Here is a 27,923-nt window from a genome sequence, read left to right as displayed (position 1 = left end):
ACACTCTCTTTAACATTAACAAAGATTTTCTTCTGTCAAGGTGTTCATGTTCATGTTGAGAATGACATGGCGGATCATGCTATAATATGAGTAAAGTAATGGCCGTATGTTCTTACACATTTTATTAATCAAGTGAATTACATACACCTTAATACTCTTTTTCAGCAGATGTGGATGAAATCTGCACTGTTTAGATGTGTGGCTCATACAGAAGACTGACAGTCAGCTTGGGTACTATGTTTATTGAAAGGGCAAATATGATTGTTTACCTTAGTGAGCATAATTTCATCAAATGCTTCTTCCATTCAGCACACAAACATTAAAGCAAAGTGACTGATCTGGAGATTGTATTCTTTTATGATGACAGAGGAAAATCAAAGAGGTATTGCAGACAGTTAATCATACTGTTACATCCAGCGATTCAAATACTTAACAGCCTTCTTTGTAAGTGTGACAGTAACGATGATGGACAGTCTGTATATAAAGGGATGAAAATGTACTTCTTTGGTGCATAAGTTTGTAGCATTTTTGTTTTGCATGTTGGTATACTGGACGCTATGGGTTCATTTATTGACGGTCATTTTTTATTTGTAGTTGAGTATTGCTATTGAAGTTTATGTATTGTCACTTTGTCGCTTGGAAGTAGTAAGTGGAATTGTCTGTAGACACTAAAACTGGAGTGCCAAGTTGAGAAATCAGAATATTTCCAACATATTCTTCTGTTTGAGATCTGTAGACGTGTGAAGGCAGCAGGAGCAGCCTGAAACATTTGCGCCATGAATGGGGATAATGTCGCTGTTAAACAGAGCATGGCAAGAAAATGGTTTTCAGGTTTTAAGGAGGGTCGTCTTAATGTTAGTGACGCTCTACATTCGGGAAGGCCTTCGGGGTTTGGTGAACATTGTTTAAATGCATTAATCCACAATGATCCACATCAGTATACTCAAGAACTGGTATATGTGATGAACAGCGATCATTCCACCACTGTATGACATTTGCATGCAATGGGGAAGGTTCAAAACTCTGGTGTACAGATACCGCATGCTCTAAGCCAAAATAACAAAATCAGCAGGTGCCATATGTACATATCTGCTTGCTTGCCATCAACTGACTCGTACACAACATCAATCATTCCTATCCTGTATCATTACTGGTAATGAGAAGTAATGTCTTTATGTTAACACAAGGAACATTTACATCACATTACATTTAATAGTTTTCCATTCATCCCTTGGACAGGAGTCTCTGGGATGTGGAAAGAGTCAAAGGTTTGTTTGGTAAAAGGAATGGTCACCCCCAAAACAAAGCAGCAACTCCTCATACAAAGAGTTGTGTGCTTCCACAAAAGATAATGTGGAACAGCAAAGGTGTGGTGTACTATGAAATGCTTCCTCGAGGTGTAACTATCACTGTTGACATCTATTGTCAACATCTGAGATGTCCTGCAGATGCAATCCAAGAACAATGATCAGGAAGACTGCGTGAAGTGATGCTACTCCACAATAACGCCTGTCTGCATTCTGCTAGACTGACAAAAACACTGTACAGGGGTTGAGAAGTCATTCAGCACCCATCTTATTCACCTTATCTTGCTCTCTATCAAACTACCTTCAAGGAACTTACTTTCCAAATAAAAATGTGCTCCAAACATGGCTCCACAAGTTTCTCACCCAAAAACCACGTGGTCTGTACAGTCACAGAATCAAATGGTTACCCAAGCATTTGCAAACTGTTGAAAATTGTTAAGGAAAATATATGATTGGTGACTAAAGTCTCTGTTATGTGTTCCTGTGTTTATTAGACTTGCAATAAATTAATAGGTTAAAATATATTCAACATGAAGCCAAAGCCTCTGAAAATAAGGCTCAGAACATTCTGTGGTAGATGAATTCATGGAGGACGAATTGATAATTTAAGAATGGTGTAACTCAATATTAGATTTACGTATTTTTTTCTGAAACAGAGTTGTACATTTATTACCTTATTGGTATTATCATGACTTGTCTGATAGTGATGAAGTTTGATTACAAATTACTGGTGTTACCCGTACCTGAATCAAATGTTTCAGATATGAACTGCACATTATGAGCTTAATAAACGACAATTCACTAACATCCATATGGTTATACAGCAGACCTACTTTCTTTTTTTAAAAAAAGAAGAAAATTCCAATAGCCTAGCAGTCATCACAACTCTCGCTTATCCCATCTGCCACTTGGGTGAACAGTTTACAGGAGGAATGGTTATGTTTAGTGGTTTCAAGCAGACATGACAAATGTTTATTTTGCAAATACGGCACAGGACAAATATATCATCATTTAAAAGTAGCTGAGGCACTATGTGGGATGGAGAATGTTGAGTACCTTAGGAAGATGCATCTGTGTTTTCTTTGATGATTCTGATATAATTGTTGTTTTTCTCCAAATTCAATGTGTTAGTCTTACTTATCCAAGAAATGAGGTTGCTTCCCTTTCAGATAAGATTTATATTCTGTATGAATTCAGCCAGTGCTCTTCCCATTCCTTAAAATATTCTGTCCTTGTTAGCGGGAACAATCACAATCATGACCATGCCCATTATAATAGATCATGCTCCATGAGGATAAATTGTTTTATAATTATCTGCTGATGTGATGCTGATATTTTGAATCTGCAAAGCCACCAGCAATAAAATGTTCTGACTATCTAAAGGCCTCATCGCTACTAGCGTTAATAGTTTCTCTTAATTGTGTAGTTCGAACTTCATTGAGCTCTTCAAATCATAAACTCTCGACTTACATAAAAATTAACACAAACATGTTGTTAATAACGTACGTGCCATAGATCAGGCAAAGAAATTGGCATTGTGAAGTACGAACACAATATTTTTCTAGGAAATAGTATCGCTTCATTGAAACTTGCGCCCGTCAGATGACAAACGGTGACTGTATGATGTAAAGTACTGTTCGCAGTTATCGATCAGTACTTAATGTCGACTCAAATTTTACATCGAATTAGTGGACAAAAGTAGGGGACGTAGTAATTACATTGTCAAATTGTAATATACATACTTTTCACCACATTCTTGTGCATAATTATATAACTTCTAATTGTTAATACAACACACACCGATGAAGGAGAATTGACAAAGGGATAGATCGTGTAATTGGGCAAGATGAACCAGTCAGCTGATTTAATTGATGCAAAAGTCATGGAAAACATTAACCATGATGTCCGGACGAGTCGACCCCTCCCTACTGAAGATGCTCTCTGCTCCCGCAACTGCGCCATAAGCTCGTCGAGAAGAAACTATGGAGTTAAATGACGAATGAGCGCTTGCTTTTGGATTGCGTCTGGTGGATTTATAGTTTGCACACTCCCCTGACGACAGTTTTAACTTTCCTATGCTGCCATCTTACAGCACAAGCCTTTCGCCATGAGCGGTGCTTAACCGGCAAGTTTCCGAGTTTGTGCTAAGTCAAGGTTACGCGCCGGTAACGGACTAACGGGTAAACATAACGAGCGACTAGCGTCCTGTGTATCCACATCCGAGGACCAACCACGCATAGAGAATCTTTGGACGGCACGCATGTAATGTAAATTGACGTCTTCTCTGTTTGCTGTCTTTGGTGTTTACGAGCTGATTTAAAAAAAAAAAAAATGGTTCATGGAAAGCTTTGTTTCTGTAGATGCTAGGGGTGCTTATTTTGAAACCCAGTGCGCAGTAAGAAATGGGCAATTTAACCGTTGTGTGAGTGTCACCTAAGTGCGCTGTCATCCCTGCATGCGTCGAAGGTAAGTCATCAACCTTTTACCGTAACTGCTCAGCTGTGTTTTCATATAGTTTGTTAGTGGAATCAGTCGGGCACTCGTACTGGCGGTCGTGTTCAAAGACAGAATGTAATAGGGAATTGCTTTGTTCAAATGAGTTCTTACTGTGTGAGTGTTTATTGTTTTATACATCTCTGAAACAATAAAAAATAGTAGGAAGCTAGTTCATAAGTGGACAAGGTTTTCATTAGTCAGCATGGTCTGGTATACGTTTCAATGCAGATGAGATGCGATATTTTTTTTTCCGCCCCCTTTGCAGTATGGGCGATGCCGGGATACATCTGATTTATGAGAAATAATAAAATCACATTTACTCCAGCTTTCTTTTAGTCAGTGTATCGTTCATTACATATGTTGGAGGGGTTTTACGGTATACAATAGCAACTTAAATTACCGTAGATGTGCTGTCGTACGTTAATGAAAGGCTATTCAGCAATATGGTGTATGTGTGAAACAACGTATGTTTTCTCATGGATGCATATTGTGCCTCCCTGATATTTAAGAAGTCATAATGCATTAATGTTAAATTCTTATTTTTGTATATTACTTTCGATGGGATGCAATATAAGTGGTTTGCCACCCATACAGACACTATTATTACTAGAAAATAAAAGCTAAATGCACTGATTTTGCAAATGGGGAAACCAGTGGCAGTACAGTTTCTAAGACGTAAAATGCCAGTTGAATTGAAAGGAGTTGCTTCATGACTTGAAAATGTTTTCGGAATGTTTCTGTTGAAATATGTCATTCTCGTCATCTCAAAATATGATTTTTGACTACAGCCCTCTTGTTTGTTCTATGTATAAGTGGTGTTTAATGGTTTTGTTGCTGCAATTGCCTTCGGCTTTTGTAAGTTATTGAACTTGACATTAACTGTATTAGTGGCCATCATATGTTTGCCTTTATGTGATTTTGGTTTTATGTTTATATGTTTTCTTTTCTGTCTGTTGCTGTAAAAGGAAATTGACAATACTGGACACATCAGTGTGCAGAATTGTGGATTGTTGTTTACATTCTCCTCACATAGTATCCTACATGCACCAAGTTTTGAAGATATGCATAAGACACTAAGCAAAGATGTGTGTTGTTGTGGACTCAAACATAACTGGCAGGGCTGTAAACATTAATCAAACAAGGCAGTCAGAGAAGCTTTTGATGGTGTTGAGCCACAGTCAAGTTATAACTTTTAGAAGAGTAAACAGTCATTTGACTTTTTGTTGTTTTATTTGTTTGTACTATCCAGATTTCAGCTTTGATGTCATTATCAAATATAATGCTAAAGGTCTAACAATATTTAGAATTGTAATACAAATGGCGGTTTGCTCTTCTAAGAAGGCAGTTTAACTTTGTTTGCAGTTTTTTTTTAACAAAGCTATGTGACCACAGTGAAAATTGAGTCAGGTACTATCATCAAGTCATTAATTGCCCTTTTGATTTTACAAATTTTGGCCTTATTTTTGGTCACTAATTTTGGCAGTCTGTGGTATCCAGATATTTAGTGATGGCATGCAAATATGTTTGAAATGTGTAACAGCACACACAAAAGTATATATATATTTATTGAATAATGACACAATTGATATCAGTAGATGGCATGAATTACAGGCATGACTCATTTCTGTTGCCAAATAATGGAACTGAGGCAATTTTTGTTGTTGTTTCTGTGTCATGAGTCAAAGCTGGGGCCCAGTAGCAATATTTTGGTTGACCAACTAATTCAGATAGGAGTGTGGAAATTCCATTTTATGACATCATACTGTCCAGGGACAATTTTACTCTGTTGTATCTTTGGTAGTGGATAATAGTTGTGGTGATACACGCCACTTGCTTGTTGTTTTGCCTCATAAATGATGATTATTTTCATTTTTGATGTAGTGTACATATCCTCCTGCTGACACAATGGACAGTAGGGCATATTGTAGTCACATTGGACTGGGTTCTCCAAAGTTTTAAAAATTTACAGGAAAGTGGGCCATAAAACTATACAAGTAGGTCTATCTAGTTGATTTTGGTACTATATTTCTTATCGAGAAAGACTGTACTAGTATCTTAGTCAGATTCTGCTTGTAAAACAAGTTTTATATGGTATTCTGCTTTCCTTTACTAATACTGCATTTTAACAAAAAAAACTGCACTTTGTTAAAATGGATTTGAGTGTATTGTAAATGTAGTTATTATGAAGATCAAGGTAAAAAAAGTTGAACATCTTTATTAATGTTGATACTTCAGGATATTCGAGAATTATTGCTTCTAATTAGCCTGCTTGTATAAGACAGAACATTATAGTATCTGGTAACGCTGTTTGGTGAGACATCATAACTGTTTAAGGAATATTTTAGATACGACAATTTGAAGTTTCACTAAAAATCAGTTTTAGCTGTGACATTAGATAACTATTTGTGATAAAGGTTTGTTTTCGATTGGTGCTGTCAAACACTTTTTATCGTCTGAAACGACGAACGTAAATGTGGTCCAGGGAAACTGACGAACTTCAGTTTTTTTTATCTAATAGATAACATCTCCGAGACTTGAGGCAGTTGTGAAGGCGGGGTGTAGTTGTGCCGCTGCTGACGCTTGACCAGCGTCAGCGACGGCATAATTAGGCCGGTCATTGTGGCGCGGCCTTGCAGCTCATTGTTCCGCTCCACAACTCCTTGTGCTCTGCACCGTAACTTCGAGTGCTGTGTTCGCAGTGCCCCCCCCCCCCCCCAAAATGAAACATATGTAGAAACAACCTAAGTTGCAAGATTCAATTTTTATTTAACTAATGACTAGTTCCGGCATACCTGAACTCATTTTCAAAACATCCGGACTGACAAAACAGTATTTTCCGAAATAGCATATAAACATTGCGATCATACATTACGTATGGCAGTCAAGTTTGTATGCTGAGCCGCTGACTGGGCCCACTGCATGCAGTGAGCGCACAGACGGGGCTAGAGGCAGGCTGGAAACCCCCACGGAAAGCCCTCAAATGATTCGGAGTTATGTTTGGGAGAGCATTAGATAATTGGTTAGGCCACGTCTTTTCCCGCCACTGGGGTGAACACTAGAAGTGATAACCGTCCACTATATAGTGTTGCAGTAACTTAGTTCTCAATCAAAGGCAGTTCTCAGTACATTTAACGTAATATAAACATGTGACCACCTCCAAATTCATGGAGGGAAGACACCAACAGCCGGGATTCAAAATATAACTGTAGCAAACCTTAAGTATCAGTGTAAGATCTCCCCCAGAAGTGAGAATATTGAAATCCAAGCATTGACGTCAAAGTGCCAGAGTTGGAATAACTTCCAAAAAGGAGTGAAGGTAACGTAATACCACGGACAGAAAGCTAGTCAAAACCTGAAGTAATATTTGTCATAGTAGAGAAGAATTTCAAATCTACTGAGATAGAAATTGAAGCTGCATATGAGATTATTTGGACAAGACTCCTTATCAAGGATGGTCATAAAATAATTGGATCCTTCTGTCACCACCAGACTCACCTCCTGCTTCAACTGAAACCTCTGGTCACTTGTACGTACAGGGGTGGAAAAACATGGAAACACCACAAACAATACATTACCATGGTTAATATGGTATAGAAAACAGGTTGTTGGTCTTAACTGTCTAGTCTTCTTGGAACAGATTAAATGGTCTTGTATGGTTCTTAAGGGAATTTTATGATTCTTTCTGGAAAAAAGAAAGTGTGAAGTTGAGGTAATGATGAAAAAGGTGGATAGCTATCAATGCACGCAATCTTTTCTCCAAAGTAGACCACGAAGGCCCAATAAGACTGAGGTCTGGTGACTGGAGGCCAGAGGAGATGCGACAGTTCATGCCTGTGCTCACTAACCAACCTTGGATGATGCGACATTAATGCACAAGGGCCCTGTGTCATCTTGCAACACATTAGTTTTTGGGACCAAACATTTTACCATGGGATGGACCTGACCAGCCAAAACGATCTCATAATCCTTGGCAATAATGCGACCTTGCAGAGTAACCACGGGGGCCATGGAATACCCCCGCCATGTTCACTGTTGGGACGTAAGTTGGACCAGAAGATGGAAACAGTATGATACAAGACTCATACGCCAAATGATATCCTTCTGCAGTCCAGGTTTTATGGATTCGGCGCCAAGTTTTCTTGCTTATGGCATTTACTTCACTGGTCGGTGTTTTAGAAATTCCAGGTCTCCCTGCTTATGGAGCTCCCTCCACGTCGTGTTGGTGCTGACAGGGTTCGCGAGTGCGACGTTTAAGTTCTGCTGTGGCTTTTACCGCTGTCGACCGCCTCGTTTGTCGTTAAAGCCCTCATCAGTGACCGTCCGTCACGGTCAGTCAACACACTCTTTCGTCCGCGTTGTGACTTGGTGATATTCTTCCGATTTCACTGCATGCTTTTTAAATCTTCAATACGGTGCCTTTTAAAATTCCGCCACTTCGGCTTCCGTTGTTACGGAAGCACCCACCGTATAAGCATCAACAGTTTGCACACGTTCGAATTCGCTGACTTTGGCCGAAACTTTCGTAAATAAATTAAATTTCGCTAAATGTACATTGTAACCCAAATCATTAGCTTCTCACAACTTTGCAGCAGATTATCCAATTAAAGTAAAATAAGTGTTCAGTGTATTAATGAGTCACTTTTATCTTTTGAATACGACGTAGATAAAGTAAGAAAGCTATTGAACTAAAATTTATATTAATTTATAAGTATCTTGTTACCTATCACAGTCAACTAGTGTTCTTTAGAACTTTTTGTTAGTAACAGGTTGATTGCTAAATGCTTATCCTGTAATATATTTTATATTTTTTACAGTATTTGGTAGTCTTAATTCAACAACAAGCCGTTAATTAAATCACTGAGATTTTGATACGTTTGTTCCCTAAGCCTCAAAATAACGATATGGTCATATCTTCGAGACAAAGAAAATTGAATTAACGTACACAATTATTAGCAATAAACTAAAAAAATATTAGTAGACAGAAGTAACATTAGAAACATTTTAAATGTTCAGCCAATTTAACATTTCTAGTATCCGTAATTTAAAAAAATATGTTGTAAGCTAAGAAAAAAGTTTTTCCACATTTTCACAAAGCAAATTACGTCGACGATCTGCATAAATTTGTCCAGCGGCACTGAACAGCTGCTTACTGTGGTGGAAGTGGCCCACGATTCTCCTGAAGTTACTTTTATTATGGCTTTAGTTTATTCCTTTGAGAACAGGGAATATTTTATCATCAGTTGCATCGTATGCGACACACAACCTACAGACTGATACTGCCCACGCGTTGCACAAACCGTATTTAGTGCATTGTCACGTAATATCAGAAAAATCTTTCCACTTTACACTCCATTCATTAACTATCTCTTTAACCTTTGTTCGATGTATTGACTAGTATGATATTGTTCTAATATAGTTCCACTCGCTATACCTTTGAAACGCTGGTGTTAAATGATGAAATGCTCTGTGTTTCTGAGAAATGTGCTTGTTTTGTTTGCGTTGGTTCATGTGTCTGTGGTGGCATTTAACCACTCAAATTTCGCAATCAGACCCTTTATTTTGCCTTAGGTCTGCCGCATCAACGCTGTTCTAAGGAATTTTTCAGATTTGAGCTGATATTTCTGAACAGCCTGTGGACCAGTAAAACTGAGCAGTCGGAATGTATCGCCCTCTATCAAGGAATACGGCAAAATATCAGTAATTATTAAATGCGTTATAGCTTTTTCTATTCTTGTCGTAAGTTCGTGGTCGTCTGGCCAGTGTGCAGATTTAGTGGTCATACTCGGAGTGGTTGGTTGAATTAGATTCGGTTTTTCACCCTTCTCGTTACCGGTACTCAGTAATACATACGAATCCGCCTGCTATGATTTGGTTTCATTTTTCAAGTCGTCCAGTTGTGACTGCCGTTTAAAAAGATGTAGATCCATGAAATTTTGATAAAAGTTGTTTGGATTCATAGCTGCCTCGGGCGCTCCGAGGCCCTCTGTGCTTTCCAAGAGAATGACCATACCATGGCTGCCCAACGTAAATGTTTTGTTGCAAATGTGCAAATGGCTATAGATAAATCGGTGGTAATTTCATTAAAAAGTACTTTCATTTTGGATTGGATTCTCTTTGTTATGACATTTTATACCTATAAAAAATTAATGTAAGTTGGAGAATAAGGAAGCTGAACTAACCTATCTCTCCTATAACTGCAAGCTGATGAATGAAGCAGGAGCACGAGCTAAACCTGTTGATTCCAAGGAAAAACTGAAAAGTCCAAGCGAAGACAAAATGGAAAGGAACTCAGTAGTTAGCGAGGAATCAGATTCAAAATAAATCTGAGGCAGAGTCGGAACTTCATGATTAACTTAACGAAGATCAAGAAACTGACAGAACTTTTTTTAAAAATTCGTTTGCAGTATATAGTATAAGTAAAAATACTACCTACAGGCCAACTATTTAATATAAACTACTTTGTTTCAAAAATTACTTTTAAACTTCAGAGCTGTTTTCTTTTTTCATTATATGCTGTCCACAAGATTTGACTTTATCATAAAAAGTTATGTTTACAGTCCAATTTATCTCCCCTAATGACTATCCCCTAACCCTCAAGCACCGTTTTCAACTTGGTTATCCAACCAATAAAGCAGCAGTGCTGCAAAACATGTTTCAATACATCAGCTTAATTTTGTTTTGTAAGTACTGCATATCAGTTAATCTTTAAAATGCCTGGACATTTACGGATTTTGGGTATTTGCCCCAGCTTATAAATGCCCAGGCACTTTACACCACTATCTCTACACCGCACTGTGTTTGTAAATATTTATTAGTGGTATAAAGAGTAAGATATATTTTATTGTAAAAATGCTGATGGGCGGGGGAGTGGCGGTATGACTTATTGTTAGGGTTAGCAAGAGAGCTTGAAACAGGTGAGAGATTAAAGAGGAACAAAATTTCTTACTCTGAATTTTAGACCGTATACGAGTAGGGCAGATAAAATCATCCAATGCATTTGTGATATTGCACAAAAGTTATAAATGCAAGGATAAGTAACATTTATGCTGGGTGTCAGGACACTGGTAATAGCAGAAAGTGGTCTGACTCTTAGACCCTTAACAAACTACTGAACCGAAGGACTGTGTAGAGTGTCATGACAACATGCTTCTTGCTTACTTTCCCTGAAGTAACTGTTAGCTAGTGGTTGAAAGTATTGATAAAGCCAATGACTTGCCCCTTGAAAACCTCTTCACACCCATTCTAGTGTAAAGAATTGGCCTTTACCAGTCTCTGCAAAATGGCACAACAGCATAGTTGGTAGTGTTGATTTATATGCTACTTAGGAGGGACCTGGAGCTGATAAGGAATATTATCTGCTCTGATACAATGCGAATCTGTAAAAATCTCCAAAATTTGAACGAAACCGACGAAAAAATCACGAGTATCCAGGACTCCCTTCGTCACCTACAATCCAGAGTATCCAAGACTCCCTTCGTCACCTTCAAAGGTGATGTCATTTCCTGGGTACCGGAGCCCTTGTGAATGGAGGAATGATGCACAAAGATAAGGAATCCTGAAAACAAAATACTGTGGCTGGAAGCCCACCCGCCTAGCAAGTCACAACAGTGCCATTGAAACACAGTATTGGACGTTGCTGAGGAGTTGCTGTAAGTGATGGGAAATTAGATTGTGAAAGCAGTTTTAACCCACTTGGTTTTTCTGCAACAAGGTATTTACCATTTTGCACAGGCTGAGGAAAACAGGTTTGGATACGTCATGTGTAGTCTGGCTTGCTAAGTTAAATTTTAGTATTTTTTTTATATATGACTAGCTAGTCCACTTTTCACAACCAACCATGGTACACTGAGCTTGTTTAAGCCATTGACCCGAACGTATTTGTTCGTTGCAACCATTTATTTTTCAGAAATTGCCTATATAATTTTTAATGTAGTCCAGCGTGGTGTGAATGAGTGAGCGCATCTGAGAGACTGTGTTAATACTACGTCTTACTTTCTGGTCGCGCGCGGTCTGAGGCTCTTGTCACAGTTCGTGCAGTTCATTCCGTGGTAGTCCTCCCTCGGGCATTGATGTATGTATTGTCCTTAGTTTAAGTTAGAGTAGTATGTAAGCCTAGTGACCGATGACCTCAGCAGTTTGGTCCCATAATACCTTACCATAAATTGTCAAATTTCTTATTTTCTGGAGGAAATTACCATAAAACATTTGGCGAGAACGCTAATAAATGGTCCTTGGATGATATAGCTTAAGCAATCATACTCACAAGGAATGAATGAAATCTGGACTTCAAAGATAGCAAAGTTCACTGCCAAATGTAACAAGACTTGACGTGGTCGTGGAGGGGCCAAGCGAAATAGTAATAATAAATAGTTATTACCTGTCTAAAGCCTCACATATCAATTTTTTTCCTAGTAGCTATTTTGCAGTAAGAATTTAGCGTGTGGTCATTAATATCAATTTTTTGTAATTAGCAGGTAATTTCCGTTTTAAACTGCATTAGGACTAATAGTTTTTTCAACATACTTACACTTCCACCAATAGACGTAAACCTTTAAACAGATCTACGTTCTCTGTAGTTCTGTAAGACAGATTGTTTTACTACTGCCCAGTGTTCGGACTGCATAACATTGGGAAAGGCTACAGCCCTTTCTCCCTCTTCATCCAACTGCGACATCACTTTTACGTCCTTCTCATAACTTCAGTGTGGTTTCTGTAAAAGTCGTAGGTAATCTTTCTCCCCCTGTAGTCTATCGCAGCTACTTTCACAATCTGAAAGAGTGTATTTCAATCAACTCGGGTGGTCCCCCTGCGGGTTCGGGGGTTAGAATAGGCCCGCGGTATTCCTGCCTGTCTTAAGAGGCGACTAAAAGGAGTCTCAAACTTTTCGGCCTTATATGATGGTCCCCTGTTGGGTTTGACCTCCATCTCTCAAAATTTTCCGAAGAGCGAGCCGATTGGGGAAGGGCGCCTTACTTGGTGCATTGTGTCCATCTTGCGATCAGACCTTTCGCTAGCTTATACACCGTTGAACTGCAGTCCTGTCCGCTCTCCATCTCTTGGGCATGACTCTTTTCTGCGTGCAGATAACACCTTGCACTGTGCAGTGCCTCTTTCTGCACAGACGGCGACCATGGACCACATGTTACCTAACATCCAGCACGGTAGCCAGTCCGTTGTGGTGGGGCCGCCATGTACCCTGTTCGTTGTAGCCCCCTGACAACACAGGGATCGCTCTACTGATGCCTGCGCCGTTAACTCCCCACGTATGCCAAGGAGTAGATGCCTATCCTCCTGGGGTATCGGGACTCCCGGCAACGGTCATCCTGCCAGGTGGCTCTTGCCGTGGCGGGTGGCGCCCGTGGGGAGGGCCCTTGGTCGGAGTAGGTGGCATCAGGGCGGATGACCCGCAATGAAGCGTGGTACATCGTCTCTCGCTGGTGGCCAGCCGCCAGCAGTCTCTAAGCGTTCTCGGGCTCAGTTTAACGCTCAGAAGTTCGATCCGAAAACGTTCCCCTCCCTGGCCACACCGTGGGAGGAACGTAAGTCTCAAGATGGTAGTAGCAGTTATTCGCCCCGCTTCTTAGTTTGTACGAGGTTTGATGGGGAGTCTTTTCTCTCCACAAAGCCTCAGTTCTTCGTCGCGCATTTAGAGGACAAGTTTGGGGAGGTGGAGGGCTTGTCAAAAATGCGCTCTGGGTCAGTCCTGATACAAACGGCATCCTCTGCCTAGTCACGACGGTTACTCGCTTGTGACAAGTTGGGGGATGTTGCCGTTACGATCACACCCCATAAGAGTTTAAATATGGTCCAGGGAGTTATTTACCATAGGGATCTTTTTTTGCAGTCTGATGAAGAGCTGCGCGCCAATTTAGAGCGCCGACGTGTACATTTCGTCCGGCGCGTTCATCGGGGTCCGAAGGAAAATCAGATTGCTACCGGTGCCTTCATCTTGGCCTTCGAAGGGGATACATTACCGGAAAAAGTCAAGGTGATGGTCTACCGATGTGACGTTAAGCCCTATATCCCTCCCCCGATGCGGTGCTTTAAGTGCTGGAAGTTCGGCCATATGTCTTCTCGCCGCACTTCCAGCCTCACATGTCGAGATTGCGGACGCCCATCACATCCCAATACTCCATGTGCCTCGCCTCCCATTTGTGTCAACTGCGGGGAGCACCATTCACCTTGCTCGCCAGACTGCCGAATTTTCCAGAAAGAGCGTAAAATCATGGAGTAAAAGACCCTGGACCGACTAACCTATACTGAGGCCAAGAGGAAATACGACCGACTCCATCCTGTGAGAATGACATCTTCCTACGCTGCTGCTACAACACCTGTGCTAGCCCCATCTGTTTCTCCAATTGTGGCCGGATCGACGAGTAGTAAAACTCCTCCTGCCCCCTCGCCAGTGGGGGGGCTCTACCCACCGGGTTGCTCCTGCGCCACCTACCTCAGGAGCAACACCATCCCACCCATCGGGGACGTCCGTCCCCACTTCTAAGCCGGAGAAGTGTCCAACTTCTTCGGCTTCTCACGCTCGCTAGGGGTCCCTTGGGTCCCTCCCTTCCCATGTTTCCGCCAGCGAGAAGCCTGACGACCGCAATCAGCTGGTCCTAGGGCTTCACGATCCTCCTCCGTCCCGGAGACTGAATCGGTGAAGCCCTCCCAGCCTGTGTGACCCAAGGAACGGCGTGAAAAACCCAAGAAGAGCTCTCAGCCCAAGGAACTCGCGGTGGCAGCCATCCCACCGCAACCTTCCAGCTCTGCGTCTGAGGATGCGGTGGAGATTCTGGCGTCCGCTGAGGATCTCGATCTCGCCGGTCCATCAGACGCCATGGAAAGCACTATCACAGGTGCTAAATCGGAGGCAGCAGGTGACCCAGCGGCGTAATCTCCCTTCCCAGTCCCGTCAAGCCTTTCTCAGCCATGGACAACACCATCCTCCAGTGGAACTGCAGAGGTTTCTTCCACCATCTGGCTGAGCTCCGCCAACTTATCAGCCTTCACCCTTTCCTCTGCATTGCTCTGCAGGAAACTTGGTTTCCGGCAATGCGAACCCCCGCCCTCCGTGGCTATCGGGGTTATTATAAGAACTGGGCAGCTTATGAAACGGTGTCCAGTGGCGTCTGCATCTATGTCCTGAACTCTCTTCACAGTGAGTCTGTACCTCTCCACACACCTTTAGAGGCTGTCGCTGTTCGGGTGTGGACGCCACCGGCTGTTACCGTCTGCAGTCTTTACCTTCCACCGGATGGTGATGTCGTGCAGCATGTCCTGGCTGCTCTGATAGCTCAATTGCCTCCACCTTTCCTGTTACTGGGCCACTTTAACGCCCATAACCATCTGTGGGGTGGGTCAGTGGCAACAGGTCGAGGCGCCATCGTTGAGCATTTATTGGCGCAGCTCGATCTCTCGATCTTAAATGATGGTGCCTTCACACACTTCAGTGAGGCGCATGACACATACTCCGCCATTGACCTTTCCATCTGTAGCCCTAGCCTCTTACCGTCTGTCCAATGGAGAGTGCATGACGACCTGTGTGGTAGTGACCACTTTCCGATCTTCCTGTCACTGCCACAGCGATAGTCTTCTGGGCGCCCTAGCAGATGGGCTATGAATCAGTCTGACTGGGACTTGTTCTCCTCCACTGCCGCTATTGAGCCTCTCTCTAACGATGCCATTGATGAAGTGGTTCAGTCGGTCACCACCGGCATCGTTACTGCCGCCGAATCTGCCATTCCCCGTTCTTCTGGGTCCCTTCGGCGGCGGACTGTGCCTTGGTGGTCGCCTGAGATCGCTGAAGCGATTAAAGCTCGCCGGCGGGCGCTCCAGCGTCACAAGCGACATCCCTCAATCGACCACCTTATCGCCTTCAAACGGCTGCGTGCGCGAGCCCGCTGCATTATCGGCCAACGCAAGCAGGAGTGCTGGGAGCGGTATGTGTCCACCATTGGCCTCCATGTCACTCCATCGCAGGTCTGAGCCAAGATTCGCCGCCTCTATGGCTATCGGACCCCTGTCAGTGTCCCTGCGCTCTCACTGAATGGAGCAGTTTGTACTGACTCCGACGTCATTGCAAACCGCTTGGCAGAGCACTTTGCTATGAATTCCGCATCTGCCAACTACCCCTTGGGCTTCCGCTCCATTAAGGAGCGGATAGAACGTCGGAGTCTTTCTTTTCGCACTCACCATCCTGAATTGTACAATGTTCCATTCAGTGAGTGGGAATTTCGAAGTGCCCTCGCCGCTTGTCCTGATACCGCTCCAGGGCCAGATAGCATCCACTCTCAGATGCTGAAACACCTTTCAGTGGACTGCCAGCGAAGCCTCCTCGATCTTTACAACCGCATTTGGGTCGAGGGTGAGTTTCCGTCGCAATGGCGGGAAAGTCTTGTTGTCCCCATTCCGAAACCAGGGAAGAACCCTTGGAGGTGGACAGCTACCGTCCCATTAGCCTAACCAACGTTCTTTGCAAGTTGCTTGAACGGATGGTGAGCCGACGCTTGAATTGGGTACTGGAGTCTCGAGGCCTTCCGGCTCCGTCTCAGGGTGGATTCCGTAAAGGCCGCTCCGCCGCCGACAATCTGGTGAGCCTGGAGTCGACCATCCGTACTGTCTTTGCCCGCCGTCAGCATCTGGTTGCTGTCTTTTTCGACATGCGGAAGGCGTATGATATGACATGGCGTCATCACATCCTTTCTCCGCTTCATGGATGGGGTCTTCGGGGACTTCTGCCGATCTATATCCGCAATTTTCTGTTGTATCGTACCTTCCGCGTGCACGTCGCGGCCTCATAGTTCCTCCCAAGTCCAGGAGAACGATGTGCCACAGGGTTCTGTTCTCAGTGTGTGTCTGTTTTTAATAGCTATTAACGGGCTCGCTGCGGCCGTGGGAAATACTGTATGCTGACGACTTTTGCCTTTACTACAGCTCTATTGGCATTGCAGCTGCTGAACGTCAGCTACAGGGCGCAAGGCGCAGTCTTGGGCTGTAGCGCATGGTTTTCAGTTTTCCGCAGCCAAGACCTGCGTTAAGCATTTCTGCCGGCGACGCACTGTTCACCCGGAGCCGCGGCTTTATCTTGACGGCGAGCTTCTTAAAGTGGTGGAGTCATATAGGTTTTTGGGGATGGTTTTTGATGCCCGGTTGACTTGGCTGCCTCATATTCGGCAGCTTAAACAGGCGTGTTGGCGGCATCTAAATGCTATGCGATGCTTGAGCCACACCAGGTGTGTCGCCGACCGATCTACTCTCCTACTGCTTTACCAGGCGTTAATCCAGTCCCGTCTGGACTACGGGAGTCTGGCTTATGGCTCAGCATCCCCATCTGCGTTGCGGGTGCTGGACCCAATCCTCCACAGCGGGTTACGCCTTGCCACTGGTGCCTTCCGAACCAGCCCTGTGGACAGCATACTTGTGGAGGCTGGTGTCCCTCCACTGCGGTTACGACGCCAACAATTACTGGCTGCTTATGCTGCCCATGTTTTTAGCTTGCCCGGGCATCCAAATTATCGTGTCCTCTTCCCGCAGTCAGTCGTTCATCTGTCAGAACGTCGGCCCCGGTTGGCTTTTCCGATCGCCGTACTTGTCAAACAGCTTCTTTCCTGGCTTGGGTGTTTCCCTGTTCCACCTCCTTTCCGGACCCCTCTGCGTACACCCCCGTTGTGTGTGCCTCGCCCTTGCCTTCGGCTCGACTTGGCACATGGCCCGAAGGACTGTCCCACCGGAGGCCTTCCGACGCCGCTTTTATTCCATCCTGGCCACGTATCAGGGCTCTGGCGTTGTCTACACCGACGGTTCGATGGTTGCTGGTCTAGTCGGTTATGCACTAACTCTAGGGGACCATTCTGAACAACGTTCGTTGCCGGCTGGCTGCAGTGTTTACACTGCTGAGCTGGTCGCCATCTTTCGTGCCCTAGAGTATATCCGCTCCTGCTCAGGTGAGTCCTTCGTTATCTGTAGCGATTCCCTGAGCGGTTTACGAGCTCTCGACCAGTGTTTCCCTCGTTCTCGTCTGGTGATGGCTATCCAGGAGTCCCTGCATACTTTCGCCCGTAGCGGCAGGTCTGTGGTCTTTGTTTGGACCCAGGCCATGTTGGTATACCCGGCAATGAAACTGTTGACCGACTGGTGAAAGAGGCCACCAGTGCGCCATCTCTGGAGATTGGCCTCCTGGCGGCTGATTTGCGGGCAGTCTTACGCCGCAAAGTTCTCTCGTTTTGGGATGCTGAATGGCGCGGTCTGACCACCCCTAACAAACTCCGTGCCGTCAAGGACACGACGACTGTGTGGCGGTCATCCATGCGAGCCAACCGCAGGGACTCAGTCGTCCTTTGTCGGCTCCGCATTGGCCACACCCGACTCACGCACAGTTATTTACTGTGTCGTGAGGGTCCCCCTCTTTGTCGTTGTGGGGCGTCCTTGACGGTGGTCCATATTCTGTCGGAGTGCGCCCTTTTAACCGTGCTCAGGCAGACTTTTGCAATGCCTGACACGCTCTCTGCTCTTTTATCAGATGACTCTGCCATGGCGGACTTGGCTTTGTGTTTTATTCGGGCAGGGGGTTTTTATCCTTTAATCTGAGTGTTTGTTTTTTAGTGTTGGTTCTGGCTTTTAGCCTCTGATTTTAAACTGAGTTTTTAAAGTGTTATTGGTGGTTGGCTTTTCCTCTTTTTCTCTACGGTCGGCCAACCACCGTCAAACTGTTTTAATTTTTGTCTGGTCTCTGTCAGAGTATTTCATGTCCTGTTTAGTCTGCTGTCTTTCCTGTTGTTCGTTTTTTATTCTCTTCGGGTGGTTTTAGTTTTTATGGAACAAGGGACCGGTGACCATAGTAGTCTGGTCCCTTTAATCCCACAAACCAACCAACCATGAACTCGGGTGAAAAGCTATACGGAAATCTACAAATGCTATGAACAGTTTGTGCTCTTTTTTAGCGTGACATCTAAACTACTCGTATTTAATCTTCTGGAGCATTGATGTTCTTATGACAAAGTAAAGTCACCAGTACCTGCTTTACTTGGGCGTGAAAGGGAAGCAGTGGTTGGAAAAGGAGTGAGACAGGGTTGTAGCCTTTCCCCGATGTTATTTATTCAATATTTATATTGACCAAGCAGTGAAGGAAACAAAAGAAAAATTCGGAGTAGGTATTAAAATCCATGGAGAAGTAATAAAAACTTTGAGGATCGCCGATGACATTGTAATTCTGTCAGACACAGCAAAGGACTCGGAAGAACAGTTGAATGGAATGGATGGTGTCTTGAAAGGAGTTTATAAGATGAACATCAACAAATACAAAACGAGGATAATGGAATGTAGTCGAATTAAGTCGGATGATGCTCAGGGAATTAGATAAAGAAATGAGACACTTAAAGTAGTAACGGAGTTTTGCTATTTGGGGAGCAAAATAACTGATGATGGTCGAAGTAGAGAGGATATAAAATGAAGACTGGCAATGGCACGGAAGGCGTTTCTGAAGAAGAGAAATTTGTTAACATCGAATATAGATTTAAGTGTCCGGAAGTCTTTCCTGAAAGTGTTTGTATGGAGTGTAGCCATGTATGGAGGTGAAACATGGACGATAAATAGTTTGGACAAGAAGAGAATAGAAGCTTTCGAAATGTGGTGCTACAGAAGAATGCTGAAGATTAGATGGGTAGATCTCATAACTAATGAGGTGTTGAATAGGATTGGGGAGAAGAGAAGTTTGTGGCACAACTTGACTAGAAGAAGGGATCGGTTGGTAGGACATATTCTGAGGCATCAAGGGATCACCAATTTAGTATTGGAGGGCAGCGTAGAGGGTAAAAATCGTAGAGGGAGACCAAGAGATGAATACACCAAGCAGATTCAGAAGGATGTAGGTTGCAGTAGGTACTGGGAGATGAAGCAGCTTGCACAGTATAGAGTAGCATGCAGAGCTGCATGAAACCAGTCTCAGGACTGAAGACCACAACAACAATATTTGCCTTTCCGTTTTATATTACCCACGCCACATTGCATTCCGGTTTTCTCTGATTATTTGTTGGAGGACGTCTTTATAAGATTAAATATTAACGGCTTTGAAGTATTTGCAAGTTTGTCCAACTTTGACTCGAATAATTAATAGTACGGTTTTTGATTAACATGCTTGTATAATCAGTGAACATTGCAATTTTTAATAGTCTTTGGATGGTTGTCTATGTAGTCTAGAAACCAAAGCGAATCCACTAATGCTTGCCCTGTTGTTTTGTGCAAACGATACGGCAATGATCGGGGGCAACTTCATGTAACTCCTAACAATGTAATAAACTTATTTGGCTTGATTTCTTTTATCTCTAAATCCTCGCCGCTTAATTTGGCAGACGATGATAAGCGTCTCGTCTAGCCACCATAGTGAAGAACTCCCCCATTATTAGGTAGTTTGGCGAATGAAGTGTGTATAAAAATGTGAATGAAAGCTAAGTACTATCACCAGAGCGCCCAGGTTCCAACGAAATGGTACTCCATAACTTGCTTGACACGTATTGTAGACAAGGACACAACCTATGTCATAAGGTTAATAAAATTGTTTCCCCATTTTTGTACATATTGTTGCAAAAGACTCTTACTTGGCCCATCAAGGTAATTCCAACTTATCATCGTCATTAGTGTTCTGCCAAAAGGCAGGATTTCACTGGTAGTTCTCCAGACTGGCCAGTCTTCTTCAGAAGATTCTAAGCAGTCATACTAACAGTTCCTTAAATTTAACTTTGCACTTTTTTTGTACGTCGCATTGCGTAGGTGGGAAAGATTGTCTTTCGATGATCAGCATACATTATGGAAGTTGATTTTAATGTTAAGCGAAAGCAAGCAGACAGTTTCCCAGAATTTTCTGTGCTGGTGGCTGCGAAAGTGATTTTGAATACCTGAGAGAGGTCGTAAATGCGATACAATGTTGCAAAGCAGAGGCTATTAACGGTCATGTTCTGGGTCGACCATAGAATTGCAGAAAAACGGTTCATGTTAAAGGAATAAAATGAGATATCTGTGAAAAAGTGCTCACTCAGGTGGGCTCTCTCACACACACACAGGAAATTGTGCACAAGGAATTAGTTGAATGCGCAACGTTTAAAGTTAAAGGAAATCAATATTCAGTACGAGAAGTATCTAGTAGAGTAACAAAGGAAGTAGAGGTCACAAGCAGGACGTATAAAGATAATGGCGGGGAGAAACTTCATAAATTTTGAATTAAAATAGTTAAGAAGCAATGTTAACGAGGATGAGAAACAGGAATAGTTTTAAGAGATGTGTAGTAAAAACCGAAAAAGAAACTTTCTCCGAGAAATTTGATTCAACGTTCAGGACTATAGTAACAATTCTGCAAACCAAAGCTAATGACAAAAAAACACCAAGCTAACGGCGACTGTGAGTTTCTTGTAAACGGGGCAGGAAAGTGATAAAGCTTTATCAATCCAATAGGTGGTGTGAACACAACATTGCTTTGCCAGATCTGCTCGTATTGGAGTTTGGCATGCCCTTGCCCTCCTCCGACCTTAAAACTTACATACTCTACACTGTTTAGCTAAGTATTTTTCATCTGAACATCACATTGGCTGAAGCTAGACGAAGCTATATGCGACGAGAAAACATCCTCAGACCGACCACGGATCGATTTCCTTTGGATTTTTGGTGTATCGCTTAACATTTGAGTCGCCTAACAACATTCCGAAACACTGTTGCGACTTGTTTTAATATTGAATTGCCCTATGGCGGTTCCAGTTGCGTTGTCATTGCGTGAGAAGAGTTGCAAGATTTATCGTTCTGCTCAGAACTGGAAAAAATTAGCATCATTTGAGGATAAACAAACACAACGAAGCAACAGAGGTTTCCAAACAGATTCTTAAAGCTGTTGTTGTTGTTGTTGTTGTCTTCAGTCCTGAGACTGGTTTGATGCAGCTCTCCATGCTACTCTATCCTGTGCAAGCTGCTTCATCTCCCAGTACCTACTGCAACCTACATCCTTCTGAATCTGCTTAGTGTACTCATCTCTCGGTCTCCCTCTACGATTTTTACCCTCCACGCTGCCCTCCAATGCTAAATTTGTGATCCCTTGATGCCTCAAAACATGTCCTACCAACCGATCCCTTCTTCTAGTCAAGTTGTGCCACAAACTTCTCTTCTCCCCAATCCTATTCAATACCTCCTCATTAGTTACGTGATCTATCCACCTTACCTTCAGTATTCTTCTGTAGCACCACATTTCGAAAGCTTCTATTCTCTTCTTGTCCAAACTAGTTATCGTCCATGTTTCACTTCCATACATGGCTACACTCCACACAAATACTTTCAGAAACGACTTCCTGATACATAAATCTATATTCGATGTTAACAAATTTCTCTTCTTCAGAAAAGCTTTCCTTGCCATTGCCAGTCTACATTTTATATCCTCCCTACTTCGACCATCATCAGTTATTTTACTTCCTAAATAGCAAAACTCCTTTACTACTTTAAGTGTCTCATTTCCTAATCTAATTCCCTCAGCATCACCCGATTTAATTTGACTACATTCCATTATCCTCGTTTTGCTTTTGTTAATGTTCATCTTATATCCTCCTTTCAAGACACTGTCCATTCCGTTCAACTGCTCTTCCAAGTCCTTTGCCGTCTCTGACAGAATTACAATGTCATCGGCGAACCTCAAAGTTTTTACTTCGTCTCCATGAATTTTAATACCTACTCCAAATTTTTCTTTTGTTTCCTTTACTGCTTGCTCAATATACAGATTGAATAACATCGGGGAGAGGCTACAACCCTGTCTCACTCCTTTCCCAACCACTGCTTCCCTTTCATGCCCCTCGACTCTTATTACTGCCATCTGGTTTCTGTACAAATTATAAATAGCCTTTCGCTCCCTGTATTTTACCCCTGCCACCTTTAGAATTTGAAAAAGAGTATTCCAGTCAACATTGTCAAAAGCTTTCTCTAAGTCTACAAATGCTAGAAACGTAGGTTTGCCTTTTCTTAATCTTTCTTCTAAGATAAGTCGTAAGGTCAGTATTGCCTCACGTGTTCCAACATATCTCTAGTAAATAGAGCTGCGTCACCGTGCCGAGAGTTGATGCGGGTGCCCGTCCCCTTTCCCACCAAGCCTATTGCGCGTATCCGGGAAACCGCCGTCGAATAGTGGCCACACGGTCTCTCTTTTCGTGTTCCTAGGTCGTGCCTTTCTAGAGCTGCCCTTTGATGGGATGGAAATTTCAACAGACAATCGTATACTTTACTTTTATAACGTCGATACGGACAGGAAAAGGACGAATAATTAGCAAGCAATATTTAGACCCTGAGATAGCTTTGACCATGAACCGGAGTTTTAGAACTGGTACACCATTCTGTGCATCCGACACTAATCAAAGTAAGTAGTCAGTTCTTGAGCGGGGGGAGGGGGGGGGATAGCGTCGGTGGTGCATCTGTCACAAAAAAAATATATAGGTGATAGTGGAGTTAGTTGTAAGTGTATATACCTGTAGAAGCAAAATTGCTCTTTAGTTTTCTTCCATCGTCAACGTGCCCAACCGGGATAACAAAGCCGTCGTGAGCGAATTTCATCAATGCAGACTGAATGTATCTGTATGTGCTGGAATTGACGTTAATCAACAGTCAGTCATGCTCTAAAAATGCGACCTGAAATATGAAATTGACATCTTAGTATACACAGGGCCGGTTCGAGAACGTTTTTAGAGGTGATGCATCATCTGTCGCCCATCCCACAGGCATTGATTTCCTTTCCGAGGGCTGTTAATAAGGCCTTTAAAAATAAGTATTATTCTAGAGATTGTGGAAGTGGGTTGTTTTTTCTTTTAAAATAAGTAACATATTTACGTTCCTTCGTAACACAGATTTCTACATTTCACTTCATTGGTAATTAGTAAGAGAAGAAACAACCGAATTCCTTTTAAGATAATTCCTGAGACCTCTCTTTAAAAACTTACGGCGGAAAAGATTTTTAGCTATATAAATCGGGTAGATCACAATTAATAGCGGGAAATAGCACTTTGACAGTATACTATAACAGAAGCAAAAATGTTTCAGTAAACAAGGGACCGCAAACAGGGCGTTTGCGAGAGAATTGCGAATGTGAGGTTACTAACCGCCACACACGCGTCAGCATGAAAGAATGTTGTAGTATAAATTTATTTGAAATAGACTTTCCACTTAAATTTCCATTTAATTGGTCTCAAGTTTCACCCATTACCCTGTTTTACCCAGCTCAACGTTAAGGAATGTGATACATACATAATGGGACACAGATGAACTCGCTACCGATATCACATACAACACGCCAAGACGGTCCAAGTCAAACATACCCTGTACCTTGGCTTCCATCGTCACCAACCTCATTCCTTGGGAATGTTATGTCTTGTATCATCTCAAAAATGGTGTGTACAGTACTGTCTTTGAAGAACTGGAATAACGAGTTGTACGGTCTTGTGAAGATTTACAACACGATCCAGGTGTTTGGAAGAATTTGTAACTCACTACAGCGACAAGTGCAATATTTTCCCCAAATGCGAGGGCGACACTTGAAACGCCTTCATACACACAACTGTACAGTAATTCGTAACATCTGACGTCCTAAAGTAGTACCTAATTTTTGCTAAGGTATGCCTTGGTGAAATTTGAGCCCAGTCGCATGTGAAAATAAGTGATTTCAAATACATTTGTACTAACTGGGGCCACATTTCATGCTGAGACCAGTTAGCGGTTCGTAACCAGCTTCCGCCGTTATCTCGCAAATAGTTTATTGTGGGTCCCTAGATTACCGAAACATTTTTCTACTAAGAGTATTATCGTATATTTTCACCCAGTATACAAATTTTGCGCTTGGATGTCCTGACGCGCCCTCTCAAGTTAGCTTGTGCCTTAAAACAGTCACTCCGTATCTGTCTTCGTATCGAAATCCGAACGTTCGTGAGGTAAACCTTACGTATCATAACCTTTTATCATTTGTCTCACAAACTTTACAGCCTGTAACAACGCAAATGACGTTTTTGCAATTGTTTACTGCACAGTAAATCTGCTGAAACACATTAGTGCAGCCATTTCGATTCCTGATGGTGGTAAAAATTATCGCCCCGAGAATTTTCCTGGCTGCAGGAGGAGAGAAGGTGACATAAGATTCTTGACAGTCAAGCCATGCGCTGCTGTTCTAATTTAAATTTATGGTCTATCTATAGGGCATCTCTGAGTGAGACCATTGATATGACTTTGACACAGAAATACTGAGACGGTTTACATTACCAAGAAAATAATTATCTTTTCGTTTTGGAGTGCAACTGTTTCGCAACTTCGAACTATATCCAATACTGTGAGAAGTTTCATCAAAATGGATCCAATTATAGGCATTTGACGAGCAGTTTATTACAGACGTATTCTTGCGCCTCGTACGAAAATGTGTATGAAGTATGACAGAAAAGAAGTGGGCCTGATACTACACAGATTTTTTTTTAAGCATATGTATTTAGAATTTCGCGGATGAGGCATCTTACCGTTTATGAGAAAGAATAAAAACTCTACCCGAATCACGTTTTATTAAAGACGTTCTGATTGGTAGCAGGTGCTCAGACACCGGATGTGTTTCCAATATGACAATAACTATCTGACTCTGCTGTATATGCTGGAGTATGCTTCATGCTGTGAAACGTATGGTTGACTGGAGCATTCAGCTTTGGTGACTATTGGAGTGATGTGTACCTCACTCCTAATAAGCCAACAAAGAGAAGAAAAATACCAAAATAAACCGGCGTTAAATTAAGCGAACGCAATGGACCTTTAGCAAGTCCTGCTTGATGTATGCGATGTTCACAAAGTCGTAAATCAGCCTGTAATTTGTTGGGGCTCCATAATACTGATAGCAGAAAATGCTGCACATAGTAAGCAGTAATGTGTATGGCAATTCCAGAAGTGTAATGAACAGAAACTGGACGTAAACTGATAATTAAGCGTAAGTACAGGATTCCAGTCCAAATGTTCTAGGAACATTTGTTGACGAGATCTTAACAGCAATCGCATGTACAGACTCATATTTCCAGATGTGACTTATTCCAACTTCCAACAACCGCTCTTAAAAACTGCAGGAATTATATCAGGTTGCCCTAGTGCCTAGATAGTTTGAAAGTGGTATACGCGCAAATCTTAATCCTAAACTAAACGGCCACGTGAGGACTACTGCGGGTACTCTAACAGAATTCGAACCCTTGCTTCATCAACTAGCTGTCTTTTTTCTGGGAGTTTATCTTGGTGTTGCTTTTTTTATTGTGTGAGCTACACTTTTCCAGAACTTGCATTCGCCTCCTTTGACAACCACTCCTGGTTTGCCACGTAATGGACGAAGGGGCTGATGACCTTACAGTTTTGTCCCTTTCACTCCAAAGCACCCAACCAACCAAATGCCAGCACACTAGGCTAAACGCAACGTCATTTCGAATGCATGCGCCAGCCATGGAGAATGGCTCTAATAGTGCGAGGCTCAGGCCCCTCAACACCCCCGCGGCAGACCCGCCGTACATCGCAGGCCACACCCGCCCACCCTACACCACACACCAGTCGTGCATTTTTTTGCCCCTTCATCCCACTGGCCCCGTGAACCACAGACACTAACCGCACAGCCGAGTCTTGTAGTCAAATCTTGTAACCTGCTTCCTACATATTACTAGGATGAAATAGTGAGCAAGTAACGCTGGAAATGGTAACTCTGCCAATGGCATGGCGCCACACATTGTCCAAAACTAAAGGTTTCTAGCTTCAACCACTGTCATGTATAATCCTCTGAAAATACACGTTTTTTAAACGCCGCTAATGTTGTAAAGCTCCTGTCTCATTATTAAAGGCTTTTCCTGGTTATTTTTGATTAATTTTGCTTTGCTGTCATACTGAAGTATGAGAGCTTTATATAGAGAACATGTTTTGTTACAAAATAAACCTGACCGTGTCCTAACACGAATGTTTATCTTACTGTTTTCAAATATTCCAATTATTCAATTAAAGAATGGAAAATGCCACTTTGAAATAATAACAGTACAAGTCAGCTTACTTTGTTTCATTGTCCCATTAGCAAGAAACACACTTCCTTAACAGTGCGTATTCCCACTCAGGCATGTATTCATAGCTGTGTTTGTTCCACATTCACACAGAAGTAACTGTTGCTGTATTGCCTTTCTGTGTTAATCGGACAGGTAATGACTGATCACAGAGGCCTTTTCATTTAGTCTGTATTGCCAGTATTTCTCCACAAAAGTTGCTGATTCACTAACATCATATTCTTTCAACCATAAATCTCATGACTAATCTCCCGCGGCTTTCTGCGAAATAACAGAATTACTGAAGTACTTTCCTTCTACAAACAGCCTTAACACTTCCAAAATTCTCTACACTAATTATCTTTGACGCTACTGTGCATGACCGCTCCATGTGGAAACTGTACACCAACTTTCCTTCACACACCAAGACGAGTGACCATTAGCACTGGAACATATTGTCATTATACATCACTACAATGTTTTCTCAGAGAAAAGAATGCTTGTCTCTGAAAGTCCCACAAACTAGCCATAAGAACGGAGTGCAATATCAATAGATTAAGACGTCCAAGGTAGCAGTACTGCTTATGTACCCTGAATAGAATATTTTCAGAAACGCTTCAAAAACTCGAAAATGTTTTTTTTGAAAACCCAAAGACAAAGAAAATAGAAACCCCACAAATTTTCATCCAGCAACCAGACCCCTACAGAAAGAAATAATCGATAAACAACCCAGTGATGGTTCCTCCTGAGCTGTACTGTAATACAACAGAATCACCACATACGCTTCATTCTGTCGTCCCCACACTGAGAATTACAATCGTTACATTGTTGTTTATATATGTGATAAGAAGGCATTGAATATACATATAAATCATTTGTCATGTAACAAGATTAAATAGCAATAAAATTTTGCTAGAGCATACAGCTCATCATAATCATACAACGATTAACGCATATTCACATAAATGTGCCGAAGTTATGGTCAGCGAAAAACACACCATTTGCAAATCATGTAACTGAAAATACTTTTTATGTGTATGTAATATACTGTAATAATGCACTTCCATAAGATGGGATATTACGATAC

At 42.4% G+C, this 27,923-nt stretch overlaps 1 protein-coding gene across 18 annotated transcripts in view; it reads left to right on the top strand.

Annotated features, from left to right (window-relative positions):
• Positions 1 to 2,961: 2,961 nt before the first annotated feature.
• Positions 2,962 to 27,923, top strand: part of LOC126334787 (prominin-like protein) — a 503,842-nt gene continuing 478,880 nt past the window's right edge. For 3 of the 18 annotated variants that reach the window (XM_049997391.1, XM_049997392.1, XM_049997390.1), the window contains exon 1: positions 3,276 to 3,773. The gene's annotated coding sequence lies outside the window, so the exon portion shown is untranslated. Of the gene's footprint in view, positions 3,774 to 27,923 lie in introns of all 18 variants that reach the window. The other 15 variants (XM_049997403.1, XM_049997393.1, XM_049997406.1 and 12 more) reach the window with 15 other exon arrangements.

This window comes from Schistocerca gregaria, chromosome 2 (genome assembly GCF_023897955.1).
Source record: "Schistocerca gregaria isolate iqSchGreg1 chromosome 2, iqSchGreg1.2, whole genome shotgun sequence".
NCBI classification, from domain to species: Eukaryota; Metazoa; Arthropoda; class Insecta; order Orthoptera; family Acrididae; genus Schistocerca; species Schistocerca gregaria.
The sequence above is the reverse complement of the archived record's forward strand: the minus strand, read 5'-3'. Positions and strand labels throughout refer to the sequence as shown.